The sequence below is a fragment of the Eurosta solidaginis genome, chromosome X (genome assembly GCF_040869045.1).
Source record: "Eurosta solidaginis isolate ZX-2024a chromosome X, ASM4086904v1, whole genome shotgun sequence".
Taxonomy (NCBI): domain Eukaryota; kingdom Metazoa; phylum Arthropoda; class Insecta; order Diptera; family Tephritidae; genus Eurosta; species Eurosta solidaginis.
Genome location: NC_090324.1, coordinates 195,628,302 through 195,645,388, shown reverse-complemented (window position 1 = coordinate 195,645,388; position 17,087 = coordinate 195,628,302). Strand labels below are relative to the sequence as shown.

Genomic DNA, 17,087 nt, shown 5'->3' with positions numbered 1-17,087 from the left:
AAGTTAAAGTTAAAGTTAAAGTTAAAGTCAAAGTTAAAGTTAAAGTTAAAGTTAAAGGGAAAATTAAAGTTAAAGTTAAAGTTAAAGTTAAAGTTAAAGCTAAAGTTAAAGTTAAAATTAAAAATAAAGTTAAAGTTAAAATGAAAGTTAAAGTTAAAGTCAAAGTTAAAGTTAAGGTTAAAGTTAAATTTAAGGTTAAAGTTAAAGTTAAATTTAAAGTTAAAGTTAAAGTTAACGTTAAAGTTAAAGTTAAAGTTAAAGTTAAAGTTAAATTTAAGATTAAGGTTAAAGTTAAAGTTAAAGTTAAAGTTAAAGCTAAAGTTAAAGTCAAAGTTAAATTTAAAATTAAAGTTAAAGTTAAAGTTAAAATTAAAATTAAAATTAAAGTTAAAGTTAAAGTTAAAGATAAAGATAAACTTAAAGTTAAAGTTAAAATTAAAGTTAAAGTTGAAGTTGAAGTTGAAGTTAAAGTTAAAGATAAATTTAAAGTTAAAGTTAAAGTTGAAGTTGAAGTTAAAGTTAAAGTTAAAGTTAAAGTTAAAGTTAAAGTTAAAGTTAAAGTTAAAGTTAAAGTTAAAGTTAAAGTTAAATTTAAAGTTAAAGTTAAAGTTATAGTTAAAGTTAAAGTTAAAGTTGAAGTTAAAGTTAAAGTTAAAGACAAATTTAAAGTTAAAGTTAAAGTTAAAGTTAAAGTTAAAGTTAAATTTAAAGTTAAAGTTAAAGTTAAAGTTAAAGTTAAAGCTAAAGTTAAATTTAAAGGTAAAGTTAAAGGGAAAGATAAAGTTAAAGTTAAAGGGAAAGTTAAAGTTAAAGTTAAAGTTAAAATTAAAGTTAAAGATAAAGTTATAGTTAAAGTTAAAGTTAAAGTTAAAGTTAAAGTTAAAGTTAAAGTTAAAGTTAAAGTTAAAGTTAAAGTTAAAGTTAAAGTTAAAGTTAAAGTTAAAGTTAAAGTTAAAGTTAAAGTTAAAGTTAAAATTAAAGTTAAAGCTAAAGTTAAATTTAAAGGTAAAGTTAAAGGGAAAGATAAAGTTAAAGTTAAAGGGAAAGTTAAAGTTAAAGTTAAAGTTAAAATTAAAGTTAAAGATAAAGTTATAGTTAAAGTTAAAGTTAAAGTTAAAGTTAAAGTTAAAGTTAAAGTTAAAGTTATAGTTAAAGTTAAAGTTAAAGTTAAAGTTAAAGTTAAAGTTAAAGTTAAAGTTAAAGTTAAAGTTAAAGTTAAAGTTAAAGTTAAAGTTAAAGTTAAAGTTAAAGTTAAAGTAAAAGTTAAAGTTAAAGTTAAAGCTAAAGTTAAAGTCAAAGTTAAATTTAAAATTAAATTTAAAGTTAAAGTTAAAGTCAAAAATAAAGTTAAAGTTAAATTGAAAGTTAAAGTTAAAGTTAAAGTGTTAAAGTTAAAGTTAAAGTTAAAGTTAAATTTAAAGTTAAAGTTGAAGTTGAAGTTAAAGTTAAAGTTAAAGTTAAGGTTAAAGTCAAAGTTAAATTTAAAGTTAAGGTTAAAGTTAAGGTTAAAGTTAAAGTTAAAATTTAAAGTTAAAGTTAAAGTTAAAGATAAAATTAAAATTAAAGTTAAAGTTAAAGTTAAAAATAAAGTTAAAGTCAAAAATAAAGTTAAAGTTAAAGTTAAATTGAAAGTTAAAGTTAAGGTTAAAGTTAAAGTTAAAGTTAAAGATAAATTTAAAGTTAAAGTTAAAGTTAAAGTTAAAGTTGAAGTTGAAGTTGAAGTTAAAGTTAAAGATAAATTTAAAGTTAAAGTTAAAGTTGAAGTTGAAGTTAAAGTTAAAGTTAAAGTTAAAGTTAAAGTTAAAGTTAAAGTTAAAGTTAAAGTTAAAGTTAAAGTTAAAGTTAAAGTTAAAGTTAAAGTTAAAGTTAAAGTTAAAGTCAAAGTTAAAGTTAAAGTTAAAGGGAAAATTAAAGTTAAATTTAAAGTTAAAGTTAAAGCTAAAGTTAAAGTTAAAATTAAAAATAAAGTTAAAGTTAAAATGAAAGTTAAAGTTAAAGTCAAAGTTAAAGTTAAGGTTAAAGTTAAATTTAAGGTTAAAGTTAAAGTTAAATTTAAAGTTAAAGTTAAAGTTAACGTTAAAGTTAAAGTTAAAGTTAAAGTTAAATTTAAGATTAAAGTTAAAGTTAAAGTTAAAGTTAAAGTTAAAGCTAAAGTTAAAGTCAAAGTTAAATTTAAAATTAAAGTTAAAGTTAAAGTTAAAATTAAAATTAAAGTTAAAGTTAAAGTTAAAGATAAAGATAAACTTAAAGTTAAAGTTAAAATTAAAGTTAAAGTTGAAGTTGAAGTTGAAGTTAAAGTTAAAGATAAATTTAAAGTTAAAGTTAAAGTTGAAGTTGAAGTTAAAGTTAAAGTTAAAGTTAAAGTTAAAGTTAAAGTTAAATTTAAAGTTAAAGTTATAGTTAAAGTTAAAGTTAAAGTTGAAGTTAAAGTTAAAGTTAAAGACAAATTTAAAGTTAAAGTTAAAGTTAAAGTTAAATTTAAAGTTAAAGTTAAAGTTAAAGTTAAAGTTAAAGCTAAAGTTAAAGTTAAAGGTAAAGTTAAAGGGAAAGATAAAGTTAAAGTTAAAGGGAAAGTTAAAGTTAAAGTTAAAGTTAAAGTTAAAATTAAAGTTAAAGTTAAAGTTATAGTTAAAGTTAAAGTTAAAGTTAAAGTTAAAGTTGAAGTTAAAGCTAAAGTTAAAGTTAAAGTTAAAATTAAAGTTAAAGTTAAAGTTATAGTTAAAGTTAAAGTTAAAGTTAAAGTTAAAGTTGAAGTTGAAGTTGAAGTTAAAATTAAAGTTGAAGTTGAAGTTAAAGTTAAAGTTAAAGATAAATTTAAAGTTAAAGTTAAAGTTGAAGTTGAAGTTAAAGTTAAAGTTAAAGTTAAAGTTAAAGTTAAAGTTAAAGTTAAAGTTAAAGTTAAAGTTAAAGTTAAAATTAAAGTTAAAGTTAAAGTTGAAGTTAAAATTAAAATTAAAGTTAAAGTTAAAGTTAAAATTAAAGTTAAAGTTAAAGTTAAAGTTAAAGTTATAGTTAAAGTTAAAGTTAAAGTTAAAGTTAAAGTTAAAGTTAAAGTTAAAGTTAAAGTTAAAGTTAAAATTAAAGTTAAAGTTAAAGTTAAAGTTAAAGTTAAAATTAAAGTTAAAGTTAAAGTTAAAGTTAAAGTTGAAGTTGAAGTTAAAGTTAAAGTTAAAGATAAATTTAAAGTTAAAGTTAAAGTTGAAGTTGAAGTTAAAGTTAAAGTTAAAGTTAAAGTTAAAATTAAACTTAAAGTTAAAGTTAAAGTTAAAGTTAAAGTTAAAGTTAAAATTAAAGTTAAAGTTAAAGTTAAAGTTATAGTTATAGTTATAGTTATAGTTAAAGTTAAAGTTAAAGTTAAAGTTAAAGTTAAAGTTGAAGTTGAAGTTGAAGTTAAAGTTAAAGTTAAAGATAAATTTAAAGTTAAAGTAAAGTTAAAGTTATAGTTAAAGTTAAAGTTAAATTTAAATTTAAAGTTAAAGTTAAAGTAGAAGTTAAAGTTAAATTTAAAGTTAAAGTTAAATTTAAAGTTAAAGTTAAATTTAAAGTTAAAGTTAAAGTTAAAGTTGAAAGTTAAAGCTAAAGTTAAAGTTAAAGTAGAAGTTAAAGTTAAATTTAAAGTTAAAGTTAAATTTAAAGTTAAAGTTAAAGCTAAACTTAAAGTTAAAGTTAAAGTTAAAGTTAAATTTAAAGTTAAAGTTAAAGTTAAAGTTAAATTTAAAGTTAAAGTTAAAGTTGAAGATGAAGTTAAATTTAAAGTTAAAATTAAATTTAAAGTTAAAGTTAAAGTTAAAGCTAAAGTTAAAGTTAAAGTTAAAGTTAAAGTTAAAGTTAAAATTAAAGTTAAAGTTAAAGTTAAAGTTAAAGTTGAAGTTGAAGTTGAAGTTAAAGTTAAAGTTAAAGTTAAAGTTAAAGATAAATTTAAAGTTAAAGTTAAAGTTAAAGTTAAAGTTAAAGTTATAGTTAAAGTTAAAGTTAAAGTTAAAGTTAAAGTTAAAGTTAAATTTAAAGTTAAAGTTAAAGTTAAAGTAGAGTTAAAGTTAAATTTAAAGTTAAAGTTAAATTTAAAGTTAAAGTTAAAGTTAAAGCTAAAGTTAAAGATAAAGTTAAAGTTAAAGTTAAGGTTAAAGTTAAAGTTAAAGTTAAAATTAAAGTTAAAGTCAAAGTTAAGGTTAAAGTTAAAGTTAAATTTAAGGTTAAAGTTAAAGTAAAATTTAAAGTTAAAGTTAAAGTTAAGGTTAAAGTTAAAGTTAAAGTTAAAGTTAAAGTAGAAGTTAAAGTTAAATTTAAAGTTAAAGTTAAATTTAAAGTTAAAGTTAAAGCTAAAGTTAAAGTTAAAGTTAAATTTAAAGTTAAAGTTAAAGTTAAAGTTAAAGTTAAAGTTAAATTTAAAGTTAAAGTTAAAGTTGAAGATGAAGTTAAATTTAAAGTTAAAGTTAAATTTAAAGTTAAAGTTAAAGTTAAAGTTAAAGTTAAAGCTAAAGTTAAATTAAAGTTAAAGTTAAAGTTAAAATTAAAGTTAAAGTTAAAGTTAAAGTTATAGTTAAAGTTAAAGTTAAAGTTAAAGTTAAAGTTAAAGTTAAAGTTAAAGTTGAAGTTGAAGTTGAAGTTGAAGTTAAAGTTAAAGTTAAAGATAAATTTAAAGTTAAAGTTAAAGTTAAAGTTATAGTTAAAGTTAAAGTTAAAGTTAAAGTTAAAGTTAAATTTAAAGTTAAAGTTAAAGTTAAAGTAGAAGTTAAAGTTAAATTTAAAGTTAAAGTTAAATTTAAAGTTAAAGTTAAAGTTAAAGCTAAAGTTAAAGATAAAGTTAAAGTTAAAGTTAAGGTTAAAGTTAAAGTTAAAGTTAAAGTTAAGGTTAAAGTTAAAGTTAAAGTTAAAGTTAAAGTTAAAGTTAAAGTTAAAGTTAAAGTTAAAGATAAATTTAAAGTTAAAGTTAAAGTTAAAGTTAAAGCTAAAGTTAAAGTTAAAGTTAAAGTTAAGGTTAAAAATAAAGTTAAAGTTAAATTGAAAGTTAAAGTTAAAGTCAAAGTTAAAGTTAAAGTTAAGGTTAAAGTTAAAGTTAAAATTTAAAGTTAAGGTTAAAGTTAAATTTAAAATTAAAGTTAAAGTTAAAATTAAAGTTAAAGTTATATTTAAGTTTAAAGTCAAAGTTAAAGTTAAATTTAAAGTTAAAGTTAAAGTTAAAGTTAAAGTTAAAGTTAAAGTTAAAGTTAAAATTAAATTTAAAGTTAAAGTTAAAGTTAAAGTTAAAGCTAAAGTTAAAGTTAAAGTTAAAGTTAAAGTTAAAATTAAAGTTAAAGTTAAAGTTATAGTTAAAGTTAAAGTTAAAGTTGAACTTGAAGTTGAAGTTGAAGTTAAAGTTAAAGTTAAAGTTAAAGATAAATTTAAAGTTAAAGTTAAAGTTAAAGTTAAAGTTAAAGTTAAAGTTAAAGTTATAGTTAAAGTTAAAGTTAAAGTTAAAGTCAAATTTAAAGTTAAAGTTAAAGTTAAAGTAGAGTTAAAGTTAAATTTAAAGTTAAAGTTAAATTTAAAGTTAAAGTTAAAGTTAAAGTTAAAGCTAAAGTTAAAGATAAAGTTAAAGTTAAAGTTAAGGTTAAAGTTAAAGTTAAAGTTAAAGTTAAAGTTAAAGTTAAAGTTAAAGTTAAAGTTAAAGTTAAAGTTAAAGTTAAAGTTAAAGTTAAAGTTAAAGTTAAAGTTAAAGTTAAAGACAAAGTTAAAGTTAAAGTTAAAGTTTAAGTTAAAGTTTAAGTTAAAGTTAAAGTTAAAGTTAAAGTTAAAGTTAAAGTTAAAGCTTGTTTTTGTTTTTATCGGCCTATTGATAAATCATTCAAGGTTCGAATCGAGCTCAAGGCCAGAACAATAATTTTTTTCTAATGATAATTATTGTTATTTTTTAATTTTTCTAAATTTGAAAAATTGAATTTTGTTTTTGGAATAGTAAGTAGAAAATTTTCCAGACAACCTGCCATAGCTGCGCAGATAGATCCATTTCGAAGGGTGCTAAGCCTTCATCATCAGTACGCTTTAGGCATGCTGCGCTAACCATTTAGCTATACAGCGGTGGTTTGTTTGACTGGCAAATTTGCTACTTCTATTCCTTTTTTACCAACTATATTTATTCAGTGTTGCGCCATCTGGTGCAAAGCACTGATAATGCTGGATTTTTGTTTATTGTCAATTACTTTGTTTGACATTCCCAAGTGCTCATGGTTTATTAACAATTGTTTTTGTTTTTATCGGCCTATTGATAAATCATTCAAGGTTCGAATCGAGCTCAAGGCCAGAACAATAATTTTTTTCTAATGATAATTATTGTTATTTTTTAATTTTTCTAAATTTGAAAAATTGAATTTTGTTTTTGGAATAGTAAGTAGAAAATTTTCCAGACAACCTGCCATAGCTGCGCAGATAGATCCATTTCGAAGGGTGCTAAGCCTTCATCATCAGTACGCTTTAGGCATGCTGCGCTAACCATTTAGCTATACAGCGGTGGTTTGTTTGACTGGCAAATTTGCTACTTCTATTCCTTTTTTACCAACTATATTTATTCAGTGTTGCACCATCTGGTGCAAAGCACTGATAATGCTGGATTTTTGTTTATTGTCAATTACTTTGTTTGACATTCCCAAGTGCTCATGGTTTATTAACAATTGTTTTTGTTTTTATCGGCCTATTGATAAATCATTCAAGGTTCGAATCGAGCTCAAGGCCAGAACAATAATTTTTTTCTAATGATAATTATTGTTATTTTTTAATTTTTCTAAATTTGAAAAATTGAATTTTGTTTTTGGAATAGTAAGTAGAAAATTTTCCAGACAACCTGCCATAGCTGCGCAGATAGATCCATTTCGAAGGGTGCTAAGCCTTCATCATCAGTACGCTTTAGGCATGCTGCGCTAACCATTTAGCTATACAGCGGTGGTTTGTTTGACTGGCAAATTTGCTACTTCTATTCCTTTTTTACCAACTATATTTATTCAGTGTTGCGCCATCTGGTGCAAAGCACTGATAATGCTGGATTTTTGTTTATTGTCAATTACTTTGTTTGACATTCCCAAGTGCTCATGGTTTATTAACAATTGTTTTTGTTTTTATCGGCCTATTGATAAATCATTCAAGGTTCGAATCGAGCTCAAGGCCAGAACAATAATTTTTTTTCTAATGATAATTATTGTTATTTTTTAATTTTTCTAAATTTGAAAAATTGAATTTTGTTTTTGGAATAGTAAGTAGAAAATTTTCCAGACAACCTGCCATAGCTGCGCAGATAGATCCATTTCGAAGGGTGCTAAGCCTTCATCATCAGTACGCTTTAGGCATGCTGCGCTAACCATTTAGCTATACAGCGGTACTGATGATGAAGGCTTAGCACCCTTCGAAATGGATCTATCTGCGCAGCTATGGCAGGTTGTCTGGAAAATTTTCTACTTACTATTCCAAAAACAAAATTCAATTTTTCAAATTTAGAAAAATTAAAAAATAACAATAATTATCATTAGAAAAAAATTATTGTTCTGGCCTTGAGCTCGATTCGAACCTTGAATGGTTAAAGTTAAAGTTAAAGTTAAAGTTAAAGTTAAAGTTAAAGTTAAAGCTAAAGATAAATTTAAAGTTAAAGTTAAAGTTAAAGTTAAAGTTAAAGTTATAGTTAAAGTTAAAGTTAAAGTTAAAGTTAAAGTTAAAGTTAAATTTAAAGTTAAAGTTAAAGTTAAAGTAGAGTTAAAGTTAAATTTAAAGTTAAAGTTAAATTTAAAGTTAAAGTTAAAGTTAAAGTTAAAGCTAAAGTTAAAGATAAAGTTAAAGTTAAAGTTAAGGTTAAAGTTAAAGTTAAAGTTAAAGTTAAAGTTAAAGTTAAAGTTAAAGTTAAAGTTAAAGTTAAAGTTAAAGTTAAAGTTAAAGTTAAAGTTAAAGATAAAGTTAAAGTTAAAGTTAAAGTTAAAGTTAAAGTTAAAGTTAAAGTTAAAGTTAAAGTTAAAGTTAAAGTTAAAGTTAAAGTTAAAGTTAAAGTTAAAGTTAAAGTTAAAATTTAAAGTTAAGGTTAAAGTTAAAGTTAAAATTAAAGTTAAAGTTAAAGTTAAAGTTAAAGTTAAAGTTAAAGTTAAAGTTAAAGTTAAAGATAAAGTTAAAGTTAAAGTTAAATTTAAAGTTAAAGTTAAAGTTAAAGCTAAAGTTAAAGATAAAGTTAAAGTTAAAGTTAAAGTTAAGGTTAAAGTTAAAGTTAAAGTTAAAGTTAAAGTTAAGGTTAAATTTAAAGTTAAAGTTAAAGTTAAAGTTAAAGATAAAGTTAAAGTTAAAGTTAAAGTTAAAGCTAAAGTTAAAGTTAAAGTTAAAGTTAAGGTTAAAAATAAAGTTAAAGTTAAAATGAAAGTTAAAGTTAAAGTCAAAGTTAAAGTTAAAGTTAAGGTTAAAGTTAAAGTTAAAATTTAAAGTTAAGGTTAAAGTTAAAGTTAAAATTAAAGTTAAAGTTAAAATTAAAGTTAAAGTTATATTTAAGTTTAAAGTTAAAGTTAAAGTTAAATTTAAAGTTAAATTTAAAGTTAAAGTTAAAGTTAAAGTTAAAGTTAAAGTTAAGGTTAAAGTTAAAGTTAAAGTTAAAGTTAAAGTTAAAGTTAAAGTTAAAGTTAAAGTTAAAGTTAAAGTTAAAGTTAAAGTTAAAGTTAAAATTAAAGTTAAAGCTAAAGTTAAAGTCAAAGTTAAATTTAAAATGAAAGTTAAAGTTTAAGTTAAAGTTAAAGTTAAAGTTAAAGTTAAAATTAAAGTTAAAGTTAAAGTTAAAGATAAAGTTAAAGTTAAAGTTAAAGATAAAGTTAAAGTTAAAGTTAAAGTTAAAGTTAAGGTTAAAGTTAAAGTTAAAGTTAAAGTTAAAGTTAAAGATAAAGTTAAAGTTAAAGTTAAAGTTAAAGTTAAAGTTAAAGTTAAAGTTAAAGTTAAAGTTAAAGTTAAAGTTAAAGTTAAAGTTAAAGTTAAAGTTAAAGTTAATGTTAAAGTTAAAGTTAAAGTTAAAGTTAAAGTTAAAGTTAAAGTTAAAGATAAAGTTAAAGTTAAATTTAAAGTTAAAAATAAAGTTAAAGTTAAAATGAAAGTTAAGGTTAAAGTCAAAGTTAAAGTTAAAGTTAAGGTTAAAGTTAAGGTTAAAATTTAAAGTTAAAGTTAAAGTTAAAGATAAAATTAAAGTTAAAGTTAAAGTTAAAGTTAAAAATAAAGTTAAAGTTAAAAATAAAGTTAAAGTTAAAGTTAAAGTTAAAATTAAAATTAAAGTTAAAGTTAAAGCTAAAGTTAAAAATAAAGCTAAAGTTAAAATGAAAGTTAAAGTTATAGTCAATGATTACGTGTGATTCGGGACGATGGGGATTCGCTCGCACGTAACACCAAAAAAGAAATGTAAAAGAGAAGGAACTAGTTAGTGACTTATTGAAAAACAACACTTTCACTAATCTAATTAACAACAAACTTTCTTTATTCAATAATTCAAAGTAAATGGAAAAATTAAATTACGAAGTATTTCGGAAATTACTTTAATTTAATGGTTTGGAATTCGCACTTGAAACAATGAATGCTTACCTTCGGTGTGGTTGCTGGAGCTCACTTGCTGATGTTCAAAAGAAAAGTGAAAGTGAAAAAAAAGGAAAGAGTCCATGGCACCCGCCGATTGCTAACTTTCGTCGAGTTTTCCCCTACTTAATTAGTTCTCGGCGGTGCAAGGACAGTTACCGGTAATGGTTAAGTATACGGGCCGTATTAGGGTGAACTAAAAGTTATTTTAAAAAGATTTAGGCTGGTGGCCTAAACATGCCGGCCCCCTTGCGGCGAGCAAGCTGAGAACAAACAACCAGTCCGAATTGACATCTAAGATAATACATGTAGCGATATATTGGGTGTACAGAATATGAAATAAAGTAGGATTCGTACGTTGTTCTCTATCGCCTTGTGGTGATGGCTCCCATTTCTCGATAAATACTGTGGATGAGAGAAAAATGGTTAATACATAAATACGTGGTTCCATTTAGTTCAATGCACCTTATTAGATTAAAATGTGGATGTGGAGCTATCTGTAGATATGTTGTAGATATAAAAATATTCTGCGATTGGCTTACTGTTGGTAGGCCCCCGAGATGACCAGGCCAAATATGGTGGCCTGAGCTAGTAGCCCGTTAGTCGTGGACGGTGGCGTGCCGCTGATCATAAGACTGGCATAAACATCAGCGCCGAGTGTAAGTCGCACTGGTGCGGCGCGGTAAAAATCGGGGTCTGCCAACCGCATAAACTGGAAAGGCGTTGCGATTGTGGAGTCTACGCTAGCGATCGGGTTGAGACGGTTATGGCGTGTTATTACTATAGCTTGGGTGATTACCCTCCCTGCTACCCCATACTTCCCGCGCAATATGAGTGTACATCTCGTTGGTGACGTGGAATTCATGCGCTCCAGATGGAGTTCGTTCGCCAGATTGGCATCAATCACTGTGTTTGGGGAGCAGGGATCGATGAGTGCGCGTACCAGATGCAGGCGTCCTCCGGACTCGATGCGAACAACTGCCGTGGGTGCGATCGCGATAAACGATCTTATTATCGATGGTGTGGCTGGGGTTGCTATAACTCGGCCGGTCCTAAAGCGTTTGGGCACTTCTTTTCGTCGGACAAGTGCTCGCCCACGGTCTTCTTCTCGGGATTCATACGGGACCGTTCTACCCGATGTGCGCCGCGATGAGCGGAAAGGACGCGTTTCCGCGTCACCACGTCTCACATGAGTAGAACGGGGGGGTGGTCGGAAAGGACGTGTTTCAGAGCCACCGACGTGTGATTTCTGCTTGCTCCCAGTTGGTCGTACAGCTTCGGTTTCTAATTGCCGTTGTTGTTCGTGCCGTAATAGCGGTCGGAAAGGACGTGTTTCAGAGCCGCTCTGTTGTCTACGAAGGGTAGCTAATGCCGCCAATCTTGCTTCTTCTTCTTCGGCATCCTGATCATCCATTTGTTGCGCCCAAGACTTGGTTCTTTCGGTGAGGGCCAGGGATAAGGCCCCGTCTGAGCTTTCTCCGTCATCGAGAAGGTCGCTTGTAGTTTGCCTCCATTCCTTGGTTTTGTCCAGGTGAAGGGTAGTATGATGATGCTCGTTGCATCGATAGCACTTGTCCTTACTTGTGCATACCTCGTGACTGTGGAAAGGGGACAAACAGTTGATGCAGTAGTTATGTTTGCGAACCGCCTGCCACCTTTCTTCAGCGGACATCCTGCGGTATTGTGCGCAGAATCGTACGCCGTGATTTGCGGCGCAAAGGCGGCATGGTACGGAGAAATTTCTGGAACGCTCCTCTGTCTTGACGCGAGTTGCCGTGAAACGAGTCATTCTAAAAACATAATCGAGCGTTATTACATTGATTTCGTCTACATGGATGGCTAGTGGGTTTTTGTATGAGGATGTTTTTTTTTTTTTTTTTAATATTTGCTATTATTATTATAAAGAAGGGCAAAGGGAAAAACCGCTAAAATGATTTTAGCACCCATCATCCCATGTAAATGGTGCTTTGGTATTTTACCTTACATATTTCAGCGTTTGGTCGACCGATGTCGCTGAGCTGGCGCTACATAATTTGTGGTGTGTTTTAATTTTACCACAAGGGTCCTGCCACCACATGGAACATAATTTGTGGTGTATTTTAATTTTACCCCAAGTGGCATGCCACCACACCCCACGAATTCGCAACTTGACTGTTGTAAGTGTATAAAAAAAACTTGCGCAGTTGCGTTTTCACCATTTAAAATTATTCTTCGACGTGTATTGTCTATAATTGCCGTCTTCCACTAAGTTTCACCGCTTCGGCTCCCGCTCACTTCTCACGGGAATGCATTGGATCATGGAGAGACTTGAGAGGCAGATGTCATGAAATTTTCGCACACGCGAAATGTGATAGGCAGATGTCGCTGCGGTTTTTCATATAACACATACGGCGAAAGGCTAAGCAGCAACATCTATTTTTGAAAGGTAGGTTTATTAAACGCAGCGTTGCCAAAGAAGTAATTAACAAATTAACTGACGCACCAATTGAACCAAACTTCTGGTCTGGATTTATCTGCCGCAAATCGTTGATGTTGCATTTGCATGCAAAATTATTTAGCAGGTTCAGGACGATGGCAAATGCTGAAATACGTAGAATTAAAGTGCGTGCACACTAAGCGAAGCGACATGTAGCGGCAGCGACGCTTCACTTTTTTGCCTATTTGATCAACATTACCGCTCATGGCCGCGCCGCGCATTGCTGCCGCCGCTAGGTGTGAATTGTTCCATAAGAATACATGCGAAGAATATTTTGCAGCGTAGTGTAGTGCAGCTCAGTGTGGCCTTAGCTTTAAGTATTCGAATCTCGACCAAATGATTGATAGATATTTTATACGCGACATGTAGTGTGGCAGCGCGACATGTGGTTTCCTAACGTCTTTGTTGAATGCTGGAATTATATATATGGTGGCGCATTGCGCATGTAAACATCAGTTCAGCTGTTTTGGATGGGCAGTTTTTTCGCCATTCTCCTTCAGCTCTTGTTTGTTTTTTTTTTTTTTCTTTTCATTCGCCGAAGCAGTCAAGTGTGACGTAGCTGCGCAGAACGAAGCAACCTTGAACTCATGCATGCACCATTTACAATGTGTGATTTGTGATGCTTGACTACTTGATGGTCCGAAGTGAAGTGTAGAAATTTTGACATTTACTACACTTCTCCACTTCCTGAACGAAAAAAAAGAATCATGAATGTAAAACACGCGGTGGTGAGTACATACTGATCGATTTTATCTTTTTTGTTTAGTCATTACTTTTCCCTTTTTATTTACAGGAAACGCAGTGGTTTTATTTGTCGCTTCTCCGGTTTAATCGCCCGAATTTGTTGTGGGTAACATGAAATTTCAGGATTTTATATGAAGGAAGGGTATTACTTTTAAAATATAAGACTCATTCAAGCCAGAAACACGAATAAAAGGTGAGAATAAAAAGAATTTTTACTTGAGATCTACGGCACCGCTTTCGCTGTACCCGTTTTCTTAAAATTCCGCGTAATAAGCGAATAAAGCATACATTTTTTCGTGTAGAAGTACAATATCTATCCATACATCATCTTATTAAAGAATAAGCACTATGTCTGCAAAACGTAAAGTTGGTGGAAACGGTGCTGGCCCTAACAAACGTCGCCCAAGAAGCAAGATGATTTCAAAGCTGTGTTAAGCGATGCTTCCAGTGAAGACGGCCAGTCTACCGCAGACCAAGGGGAGGTTTTGATTCCTAATGAGGATTTAGATCCCCCTACGAAATTGCCAGAAGATCTACTTGCATCCCTGGGCAAAACTCCGTGCCGGTTGCTAATTTGCGGAATGGTGACATGGGATTTGACTGGCAAACGGGATCGCAAAAATGTGGCAAAGTTGGACCCAATCGTTGTTATAACTTTCATCGATTTACTGATGATAAGTATCGTTATTGCGCAAGTAGTCCGACTTCTGCTCACACCCTTCTAATAAACATGAATCGTAAGGCGATTTCTTTTGGCCACAATCCTTTCGGTCACTTGGGATTACCTGATGTGAAAATATGCGAAATACCTACTATTATGCCACGTCGAGTGGTAGCCGTGCTGGTGGTGAAAACGAAATTTTGTTTCGCGCACTCCCTTGCTCTATGCAAATTCCATTCTTGCTTTTAATTTGTGTGTTGGAATTTTTATTAATTGAAGCTTTTTTTTATTATGACTGCGTTGGCTTTTGAGACACTCTGTGTATATACTTTGTGCCTTTGATAACTTTAGAATGTGAGCGCTTTTTATCTCAAGCTTTTGACAATCGTGTTTTCATTTGATTTAAATTTCGATGGCTACTTTTTTTCCTTGGTTTGGAACGCGTCAACGTTGTCCAAGCTGCATGTGGTCGGTACTATTCCCTCCTTTTGACGAAGACAGGTACTGTTTATGCCTGCGGAGAGAATAAGTCAGGCCAACGTGGTATAGGTAACGCCCAGCCGGTGGTAAGTATCCCAACCCCAATAAACTACCGTGGTCCGCCAATTCTTCGTATATGTTGTGGAGCCGAGTGTTCCGTGATGCTCATCATTAAAGGTAATTTGCATACATTTGGGTTACCCGAATACGGTCAATTGGGACATAACAGAGATGCAAAGTATTTCGTCCATGCGAACAAATTATCTTTTCACTTTGAAACGTCTCCAAAACAAAAAAAAGAAAAAATCGTACTTTATATTGAGAAAGGCAAGAAGGACATGTAATACCTATAGGGACTGTTCTAATTGTCGACTTCGCCTGCGGTAATAATCATACGGTCGCCATTGATTCTAAGAAGCGTGTGTATAGATGGGGATTTGGCTAATAATTTTTCTGAAAAATGGGATGGTACAGTTGTATAACTGACTCATTTTGTTTTATTGATTGTCATAATAAGCTACAAAAAACCCTCACTTTAATACAAAATAGCTCAGTTATGGGAAAGAAACAAAAAAACAAAAACCAACGTCCATACAGTACACAAATAACCTGTTTAGTATGAATAACCTCACGTAGCTCTAAATAATGTTGTTTTTTATTAACATCTTGAAACCGTCGTGGCGTTAAGGCTACTAAATTCGTTAACAGGGGTTATACTGTTCTAAATTTCTGTGATGCGTTCTTTGAGGACAGCAGCGCTAGAAACCGGGTTTTTCTCCATGCCTAAAGCCATTTAGTATGCTTTGGAGCCTAATTTCGGAAAACATAACTTCCCCAAAATTATCGTTTTGCTCCAATACCCCGATCGGTGCTTCATAGGGTAATTTTGTTTTTTTTTTTTGAAATAAGGTTTAAATAAAAATGATTGGAAACCTTTTGTGCTCCACGCACGTGAGAAAAAACCTTTGTGCGCTAAGCTATCAGCTTTTAAATTTTAAGGAAAAACTTTTTTTTGTCAGCCATGAAAGTCTTAGAGGAGCATGTTGAAGATATGCCATTATCATGAGTAAAATTTTGGGAACGTGTTGGTTTGGCCCCCATTTTGTTTGTTTGTATGAATGTGACTCCGCCAAATAGGAGGTGTGTGAATGGCTCCGCTATACATAGGAGCGTATAGTGCACTCATGCCAAAACATAGGCAGTTGTATGAATGTAACTCCGCCAAATAGGAGGTGTGTGAATGGCTCCGCTAAACATAGGAGCGTATAGTGCACTCATGCCAAAACATAGGCAGTTGTATGAATGTAACTCCGCCAAATAGGAGGTGTGTGAATGGCTCCGCTAAACATAGGAGCGTATAGTGCACTCATGCCAAAACATAGGCAGTTGTATGAATGTGACTCCGTCAAATAGGAGGTGTGTGAATGGCTCCGCTAAACATAGGAGCGTACATTTCACTCATGCCCAAAGCAAGGCCATGGGCGCATGAAAGCAAGTCTTGCGCCGAGGTGAATTAGTTAAGTTATATATATATAGATATGGCCTAACCAACGCGTTCCCACTTGAGCTCATATTCAATTTTATAACTAAACATTAGGCAATCTTAACCCAATGCCATCTGCAAAGGTGTACTACTGTTTAGATAAATATAGGTTTGCAGACAGGAAATTCTCCTGTTGTATAATAATTTCATGGCTGATAAGAAAGCTCTTAAACCTAGACTTATTTCAAAGAGCAATTGGCTCATCGCATCGTTGTTTTGAAATTTGTTCCTAGGGAGTGTTGCATGAAGGGTTTGCTGGTCTTGGATAATTTGTAATAGGATAATAAGAATTATAGACAAGCTTCAGATCCCTAATTCGGTGTCACACCCTGACTAGAAAAGAAGTGGAATTAGGGAGAATGAGAAGTGGGGTATTAAAGATCTCCGACCCTCTCCTCGCAAGGAGGAAGCAAGACCAACTTTGTGATTGGTCTCGTCGTGTGCCCTCTCGCGGTATCAAGCTCGACGACTCGAACTCGATTGTCGGCTCCATAATGGAGTTTGGTTATTCGCCCTAATCTCCATTCGTTCGGAGGTAAATTTTCCTCTTTTATGACTACCAGGTCCCCTTGTTTCAGATTGGCTTGTGGGTGTTTCCACTTGGTGCGTTTTTGCAATTCGGTGAGATATTCGGACTTCCACCGTTTGCAAAACGTTTGATGTAATGCCTTCAGCTTCTCCCAGCGGTTGACAAGTGAGGCACGATTCTCACTGACGTCAATCTCTGGTGGGGCTAGTAGATGACCGCCAATGAGGAAGTGTCCCGGAGTGAGTGGATCCAAGCTGGACGGGTCGTTGGAGGAGGGGCTCAGAGGTCTCGAGTTGAGACAAGACTCAACTCTGCAAAGAAGGGTACTGAACTCCTCCATAGTAAATTTGTAGTCCAACGCTATCTTTTTGAAGTGGTTTTTAAAACTTTTGACTCCAGCTTCCCACAGTCCGCCCATATGAGGGGCGGCTGCAGGTATGAAGTGCCATTGAAGGGTTTGGTGATAATACTTCGATAGGGTTTGGTTACGCGCATCGGCGAGGAAAGCTTTGAGTTCGGATCGAAGTGCTCGAGAGGCACCGACGAAGTTTGTTCCGTTGTCGGAGTATATGTTCTTCGGACACCCTCGCCTGGCGACAAACCGATCGAAAGCTGCTAAAAAGGCGGCGGTACTGAGGTCACTCGCGACTTCTAAATGAATCGCCTTGGTGGCAAAGCAGACAAAGAGGCAGACGTAACCCTTTGATATGCGGCATCCTCTTCCGCTATAAGATTTGATGTCAAACGGTCCGGCAAAATCTACCCCCGTATTGGTGAAAGCCCGGGAAAAGGTGGTTCGCTCTGGAGGTAGATCTCCCATCAGTTGGGTTTGGGTCCGTTTGCGGAATATGGTACAGGTTTTGCAATTATGTATGACCGATCGGATCATATTTTTTACCCTAGGTATCCAATATTCTGTGCGTAGGCGACGAAACATCAGTTGGTTCTCACCATGCGGGGTATCTTTGTGGATGAACTGGACAAGAAGTCGTGTGAGCCGGCAGTCATACGGCAGAATGATCGGGTGCCGTTCACTGTAGGGAAGATCCTTGGCCCCTGAAAGACGACCGCCCACCCTCAATATGCCCTTTTCATCGACAAGCGG

At 30.8% G+C, this 17,087-nt stretch overlaps 1 pseudogene; it reads left to right on the top strand.

Annotated features, from left to right (window-relative positions):
• The first annotated feature begins 12,609 nt into the window (after positions 1 to 12,609).
• Positions 12,610 to 15,209, top strand: LOC137234255 (protein RCC2 homolog; annotated as a pseudogene).
• The last annotated feature ends 1,878 nt before the right edge of the window (positions 15,210 to 17,087 follow it).